This window comes from Vicugna pacos, unplaced genomic scaffold (genome assembly GCF_048564905.1).
Source record: "Vicugna pacos unplaced genomic scaffold, VicPac4 scaffold_19, whole genome shotgun sequence".
Taxonomy (NCBI): domain Eukaryota; kingdom Metazoa; phylum Chordata; class Mammalia; order Artiodactyla; family Camelidae; genus Vicugna; species Vicugna pacos.
In genome coordinates, this window is record NW_027328740.1 from 8,158,864 (window position 1) to 8,166,980 (window position 8,117).

Here is an 8,117-nt window from a genome sequence, read left to right on the forward strand (position 1 = left end):
CGATATCTCTGATTCAGCCCCACACGTGCTCTATTGGCAAAATGCCCAATTGGTCCCTGGTCCTGCAGATGCACTGGGTGTGGCCATGGGACATATCGGTAATCTCAACCACATGACCAGTTTTGATGCTTTATCATTGGTACACATTTTGGTTTGCTCTCTTGATTCGACCCACCACATCCCACAACGCACTCCAGATCCCTGAGACTCAGCGTGTGCCATCATCCGTAGCTCTATGCCACACTGACCATTGCCTCTGCTACCTCAAATTTGGCAGCTTGGATCTTGGTCTCAGAATTAACTGTGGGGATATTTTGCGCTGGTTTCTTTGAGTTCTCTCAGCCAAGCATCTGCTGTGCACTCTTGTAAATCTCAGCACATCACCTTCAAACCCATGTCTCCTGTCCGCTTGAGAGTGTGCGTCCAAGTTAAACAGAGTTTCACCCTTGTTGCTCCATCACCAGGGGTCCGAACCTGCACTGGTTTCCATTCCCTGCTTTGCATTCTCCTGCTTCCAGGTGTCCTGAGGCCTCATCCTGTCTTTGGGAGTAACAGACCTCTCTTCAGCCAGTGTCCTATGCTAAGGGCTGGGTGAGTGGATGTTTCCATTGCTCTGTACATGGGAGCGAGTGAGTGCAGGTTGCACTTCTTCTCTGCCAACTGGGCATCGATGAATCAACACTATCCAGATACATTTCACAGAAATGTGATATTTGCTTAGCTCTTTGTTTCTATACAGCCGTGGTGGGAGGGATTGTCCGAAGACAACTATTTTGACATTGTGTTGATATCCCATTTGCAGTCTTTAAGAAGTTTAACAGAACTCATTTACATGTTTTGGGAGTTATACGAAAATGGAGTTATTTTTTGAAACACACTAAATCGACCTAGAAGCCAGACTTGTCAATTTTGGTAACATTTTGTCAGCTCTAAGGAAAAGCTAGACAGATAGAATGCAAACTAGCAGTCCTAACTGTTCAAGGGGTCATGTCAGCTCTTTAAGGTTGAAGCCTCCGAAACCAACAGGAACCATGAAATAACTTTTGGAAACATGGAATAACCCCCAACTTTGGATACACTTGTGCATGTGGTGCCCTGTATCCGAATGACACCTACTGGCCAATGTTGGCATTTCAAGGGGAAACATCCCTCTCTAGGAAAATACAAGAGGAAACAAACCAAATATATACATTTAGGTTTGAATCCAAAAGCACCTAGAGGCATTCTAGCTAGGAGAATCCTGCTGCAGTTATGCTAGTCTATTGAGAACCAGGTGTTTTTCTATCAGTGTTGAGAACGCTTAATCATCCGATCCTGTAGTTTAAAGCCATTTAACGCAACCAAGTGTGCACCCCCATGATATAGTGCCCCCGGGGGCTTGACTCAAGTGAAAGACCATCCACATAAGCTGTGTCTTTAATGTCACTGGCGACTTTTACAGTTCAGTTCACTTTCTGACTTGTACTATTTACCTTCACTGTCTTGAAAAACTGAAGCCTAATACAGATTCATGTTCAGTCAAAGATTCCCCTCACTTACCACACTCCCTTCACCCCAGGGAAGACATAAACACAACATTTGCTGAATCTAGCGGAAGGACATCGTTTCTAGGTGTGAGCTAAGTATTCAATTTTATCTATTTCAGCCGAGACTATTTGACCTTTAAGGTGTTCACTGTTGTTCACAGAGAGTGAAGCTGGAGGAACTCTGATTCTAGGAGGGGCTTGCTCTTCTCGTAATGGCTTCATTGCAGCTCAGGTACTGATCCTTCAAAATGGATGCCTGAGTGGAGGGGAGGCAAGGGCAAGTGCTCACTAGCTAGGCCCAAACCTGGGAAAAGGCTTACCTGGGCTTGTTGAATTTTGGTCTGAATGGCTTGGGAATGCCCCTTGGGACGTGTGGATTCTCACGACCTCTTCCAAGAACAGGAGCGTTTTGATCATCTCTGCCATTTCTTCTCCATCAGACGTCAGGGACCTTGGACCCGTTATTGGAGAAGAGAATTGAGGAACTTCCTCAAGTCCACGTTGGCACTCCGTATGTTTCTGCCTGTATCAGTGAGTTTCAATATGTCTCATGAATGTCTTTTGAGCCTGGTATCCTCTACAGCTGTCTCCACGCCAGTATTCTCCATTGTAGCAGAACATCTCTCATCCATGTGTTCGCATCTCTCCTCAATCCGTGCAGCCAGCTTATCGGCCAGCTTCTCTTCGTGTCTCCCCTAAAGTCGACTTCACCAGGACTGGGCAAGTCTGAAAGTACCTCGGAGCCTGACCAGTAAGCTGATGACAGGCAGATCTTCCACTGTCTGCCCTTTCAGGTTCTGGAAACTGACCTGTGACCTCAGGTCTTTGGGCAGCAGCAGTATCTCGAACTTACACAGCTTTCCGGACCAAAGACCTAAGCCAAGCTCCACAGAGGGCGGCAGCCCCTCCATCACACTGATCCACCCACAGAACTCTGCCCGGTTACCTAGGATCCAACAGCCACAACAAGCCTCGCGGTAAACACCAACATTCCACCTGGAATCCAACCGCTAACTGCCATCCCCAATGGCTGCTGCATCTTGTCAGTGTTGGGGGAGGGGCTGCATCCGACGAGAGGTTCCTAAGGTAAATGTGATTCTACCCACTAGCCTCCCATGGGCCTTTCTTCTTCCCTCTTTCCTTTTGTTCAGAGCTCTATGCACCGTACCAATGGAGGGAAGTGTGTCCCTTTTCAGTTGATGGTTTCACACGTCTTTAAACTTTCTAACAGTTCACAGTACACAGGGACCCACTAAAGGAGACTTATGTTCCTATAATATCCGTACACCCGGAATACATATGCGTCGCCTGATTTCTGCTGAAACACCCACACTCTCAGGACATGGATCCATTGGATTCATGGGGGCTGAAATTCCAAGAAATGAAACCAACCCCAATGTGCACTTTGCTGTCGGTCTCTTTTGCACTTAGTACACTTTGGCAGAGCTACTTGCCTTTGTTATAGGCTTCTTACATTTCTTCTCTACGTAGCCTAGAATATGGCATTCCTTCATCCTGTTGGAAGACATACAAGTCTACATCACGGACTAGGAATCCATTTGATTCCAAATCGGCATTAGTGTTAGGTCACGATATGCTCTTATGAATCAAAATTTACGAATATGAATGCACGCTTCTGATTTCCGAATACAAGTGTGCTGAGTACATGCAAGCCACGATACTGGGTCGATGCGTTCTGAATGACCCTTGACCTCACCTTGAGTATTTTCTTTTGAATAATCATGGTTCCCTTTGTATATGTCAGCCAACCATACCATTTTGGTGCTTGTTTGTTGGTTTGATTCTTTGTTGGTCTTCTTCTCGCTTGTTTTGCAAACACGTCAGGCCATGCATCTCTCCTTTCGCTTCAAACAGAGTCAAATAAGCTGATTCACTTAAGAGAGTGCTTCCAATCACCTATGATTTCCTGCTTCCCTCTCCCATCTTTAGGGTTTTGATGTCCTCCTTAAGGTCTTCTTCTTTCTTCTCTGCCACACATGCTCTTCTTGCATTTCCAATAATGGTTTCTTCTTTCCATTCCATCTTGCTGCTTTTCTATTCAGGGGAGTTTTCTCAACCTTTCTTTTAGAAAAACTTTTGAACTGCTGAATTCTTTTAAGATTTGCCGGTCTGTAGAATTCTCTAGCTCTGCCGTTATTTGAAATGGTGTTCATGTGGCATAGGCTACCCTAGGTGGCAGCATTTGGCCATTCAGGATATGGTCTGTGTCCTGGCACTCCTCCCTGTCCTGCAATATTGCTGCCGAGATATCAGCTGAAACCCCTCTGGAGGTTTCCTTGTGACTATGTTGTTTCCTCCAGGTGCATTTTAAATCACTCGGATATTCGTGAACTATGTTGATTTGAATCATACAGCTGCTGGTAGGTCTATTGGGATTCCACCTCCTTCGGATGCTGTGTAATTCCTGAATTCGCATAGATGATTCTTTCTTGGCTTTCAGCAAGTTTCAGTCTGATTTTTCTACAGATAAATTTTCAGACACTTTTTGTTACTTTATCTCTTGCTTTTCCATCTGGGACTCATGATTTCTATTCTTTCATGCCCTGTCTTAACCCAGGGTTCAACTGCAATGTTTTCATTTGTTTGCACTTGCTTTCCTATGTCTGCTTCTGACCGAGGGTTTTCTCTTCCCCTGTCTTCACAGTCATTCACGCGTCCCTCTGCATTATCTAGTCTGCTAAGGACTGAATTTTAGCCCTGATATTATCACAACCATTGAGTTTCCTGATATTTTTGGCTCGTGTTGAGACTTTCTCTTCCCCTTTTCTGGTATTCTGCCTTTTGTGATTCTGAGACACTGGTGTTCTTCAGTGTTTTCCTGACCTTCATTTTCAACACTTGTTCTGGATAGCGTTTTGCAGACTAGTTGTTTGAAAGCTTATCTTTTGCGCCTTCAATATCTTTGGAACTGAAAATGGTACTTCCTGTTTCTTTTACTGTTCTTCTTCATCTCTACTGGTCAGGTAATATCAGGTATCTAATGTAGACTTCTAGGGCTTTGTTAATTGAAAATTTTAGACTCTTGTCTCTACGCAATTCCATGGGATTTCTGTGAGGACAATTTCTCCTAGGCATTGATGCCATAACCTGTACCTGTGTGTGTTGTTTGGTATATCTCCAATTGCTGGTGTTGCATTAGTTGTGATGAACAACCCATACTACTTCGATTAGCATAACTTCATTTTGATTATACTTATCTCACACTTCTGAAAGTGCACAGGACACTTCCTCTTGTGGAAATGAAGCTTCTAAAAGTTCTCAGCTCTGCATTCTTCTCTATGTCATTTTGGAGTGTTTCCAAAACAGCAAACTGAGAGTGCTCTTCTGCTTTTTATTGCCACGGGAATGTCCCAATGAAATCAGTTTTTTCCAGAGCTTCTCTGTCTACAGAAACACCAGTGGAAGCATATCTATGGATGTCACATATCAGGGCCTGCTGGAATGATCCCGCAGACCTTCCTTGTTGTCCTAGGTGCCGTACCGTGCCGGTGCCATCCAAAATGTAGCATCCGCTTTTGGGAGATAGTGCTGAAGGGAATGCTTCCTCTTCTCGCGCTGTGGACTTGGACCACTCTTCCTTGTCCTCTCATTCTTGTGGCACGGGTGCACGAAGGCAACCACAGAGTTGTTGCGCATCCTGTGACTCAAACCAAACCATAATCCCAGCCCAGGTTATGAATGTAGCATATCCTAAGGCTTTTCATTCTGATTTCAAATTCCAGGCCCCCTGGATCCCTCAGACCAGATGCACGATATCTCTGATTCAGCCCCACACGTGCTCTATTGGCAAAATGCCCAATTGGTCCCTGGTCCTGCAGATGTACTGGGTGTGGCCATGGGACATATCGGTAATCGCAACCGCGCGACCAGTGTGGTTGATTTATTATTGGTACACAGTTCGGTTTGCTCTCTTGATTCGACCCACCACATCCCACAACGCACTCCAGATCCCTGAGACTCAGCGTGTGCCATCATCCGTAGCTCTATGCCTCACTGACCATTGCCTCTGCTACCTCAAATTTGGCAGCTTGGATCTTGGTCTCAGAATTAACTGTGGGGATATTTTGCGCTGGTTTCTTTGAGTTCTCTCAGCCAAGCATCTGCTGTGCACTCTTGTAAATCTCAGCACATCACCTTCAAACCCATGTCTCCTGTCCGCTTGAGAGTGTGCGTCCAAGTTAAACAGAGTTTCACCCTTGTTGCTCCATCACCAGGGGTCCGAACCTGCACTGGTTTCCATTCCCTGCTTTGCCTTCTCCTGCTTCCAGGTGTCCTGAGGCCTCATCCTGTCTTTGGGAGTAACAGACCTCTCTTCGGCCAGTGTCCTATGCTAAGGGCTGGGTGAGTGGATGTTTCCATTGCTCTGTACATGGGAGCGAGTGAGTGCAGGTTGCACTTCTTCTCTGCCAACTGGGCATCGATGAATCAACACTATCCAGATACATTTCACAGAAATGTGATATTTGCTTAGCTCTTTGTTTCTATACAGCCGTGGTGGGAGGGATTGTCCGAAGACAACTATTTTGACATTGTGTTGATATCCCATTTGCAGTCTTTAAGAAGTTTAACAGAACTCATTTACATGTTTTGGGAGTTATACGAAAATGGAGTTATTTTTTGAAACACACTAAATCGACCTAGAAGCCAGACTTGTCAATTTTGGTAACATTTAGTCAGCTCTACGGAAAAGCTAGACAGATAGAATGCAAACTAGCAGTCCTAACTGTTCAAGGGGTCATGTCAGCTCTTTAAGGTTGAAGCCTCCGAAACCAACAGGAACCATGAAATAACTTTTGGAAACATGGAATAACCCCCAACCTTGGATACACTTGTGCATGTGGTGCCCTGTATCCCAATGACACCTACTGGCCAATGTTGGCATTTCAAGGGGTAACATCCCTCTCTAGGAAAATACAAGAGGAAACAAACCAAATATATACATTTAGGTTTGAATCCAAAAGCACCTAGAGGCATTCTAGCTAGGAGAATCCTGCTGCAGTTATGCTAGTCTATTGAGAACCAGGTGTTTTTCTATCAGTGTTGAGAACGCTTAATCATCCGATCCTGTAGTTTAAAGCCATTTAACGCAACCAAGTGTGCACCCCCATGATATAGTGCCCCTGGGGGCTTGACTCAAGTGAAAGACCATCCACATAAGCTGTGTCTTTAATGTCATTGGCGACTTTTACAGTTCAGTTCACTTTCTGACTTGTACTATTTACCTTCACTGTCTTGAAAAACTGAAGCCTAATACAGATTCATGTTCAGTCAAAGATTCCCCTCACTTACCACACTCCCTTCACCCCAGGGAAGACATAAACACAACATTTGCTGAATCTAGCGGAAGGACATCGTTTCTAGGTGTGAGCTAAGTATTCAATTTTATCTATTTCAGCCGAGACTATTTGACCTTTAAGGTGTTCACTGTTGTTCACAGAGAGTGAAGCTGGAGGAACTCTGATTCTAGGAGGGGCTTGCTCTTCTCGTAATGGCTTCATTGCAGCTCAGGTACTGATCCTTCAAAATGGATGCCTGAGTGGAGGGGAGGCAAGGGCAAGTGCTCACTAGCTAGGCCCAAACCTGGGAAAAGGCTTACCTGGGCTTGGTGAATTCTGGTCTGAATGGCTTGGGAATGCCCCTTGGGACGTGTGGATTCTCACGACCTCTTCCAAGAACAGGAGCGTTTTGATCATCTCTGCCATTTCTTCTCCTTCAGACGTCAGGGACCTTGGACCCGTTATTGGAGAAGAGAATTGAGGAACTTCCTCAAGTCCACGTTGGCACTCCGTATGTTTCTGCCTGTATCAGTGAGTTTCAATATGTCTCATGAATGTCTTTTGAGCCTGGTATCCTCTACAGCTGTCTCCACGCCAGTATTCTCCATTGTAGCAGAACATCTCTCATCCATGTGTTCGCATCTCTCCTCAATCCGTGCAGCCAGCTTATCGGCCAGCTTCTCTTCGTGTCTCCCCTAAAGTCGACTTCACCAGGACTGGGCAAGTCTGAAAGTACCTCGGAGCCTGACCAGTAAGTTGATGACAGGCAGATCTTCCACTGTCTGCCCTTTCAGGTTCTGGAAACTGACATGTGACCTCAGGTCTTTGGGCAGGAGCAGTATCTCGAACTGACACAGCTTCCCGGACCAAAGACCTAAGCCAAGCTCCACAGAGGGCGGCAGCCCCTCCATCACACTGATCCACCCACAGAACTCTGCCCGGTTACCTAGGATCCAACAGCCACAACAAGCCTCGCGGTAAACACCAACATTCCACCTGGAATCCAACCGCTAACTGCCATCCCCAATGGCTGCTGCATCTTGTCAGTGTTGGGGGAGGGGCTGCATCCGACGAGAGGTTCCTAAGGTAAATGTGATTCTACCCACTAGCGTCCCATGGGCCTTTCTTCTTCCCTCTTTCCTTTTGTTCAGAGCTCTATGCACCGTACCAATGGAGGGAAGTGTGTCCCTTTTCAGTTGATGGTTTCACACGTCTTTAAACTTTCTAACAGTTCACAGAACACAGGGACCCACTAAAGGAGACTTATGTTCCTATAATATCCGTACACCCGGAA

The 8,117-nt window shown here is 45.8% G+C and overlaps 2 long non-coding RNA genes across 2 annotated transcripts; both read left to right on the top strand.

Moving 5' to 3' along the window:
* The first annotated feature begins 518 nt into the window (after positions 1-518).
* LOC140693243 (uncharacterized) lies at positions 519-2,315 on the top strand. The gene is made up of 4 exons (XR_012068968.1): positions 519-591; positions 1,688-1,758; positions 1,967-2,057; positions 2,188-2,315. It is a non-coding gene; the product is annotated as an uncharacterized lncRNA (long non-coding RNA).
* A 115-nt stretch (positions 2,316-2,430) lies between these two features.
* LOC140693244 (uncharacterized) lies at positions 2,431-7,414 on the top strand. The gene is made up of 3 exons (XR_012068969.1): positions 2,431-2,612; positions 6,985-7,055; positions 7,264-7,414. It is a non-coding gene; the product is annotated as an uncharacterized lncRNA (long non-coding RNA).
* The last annotated feature ends 703 nt before the right edge of the window (positions 7,415-8,117 follow it).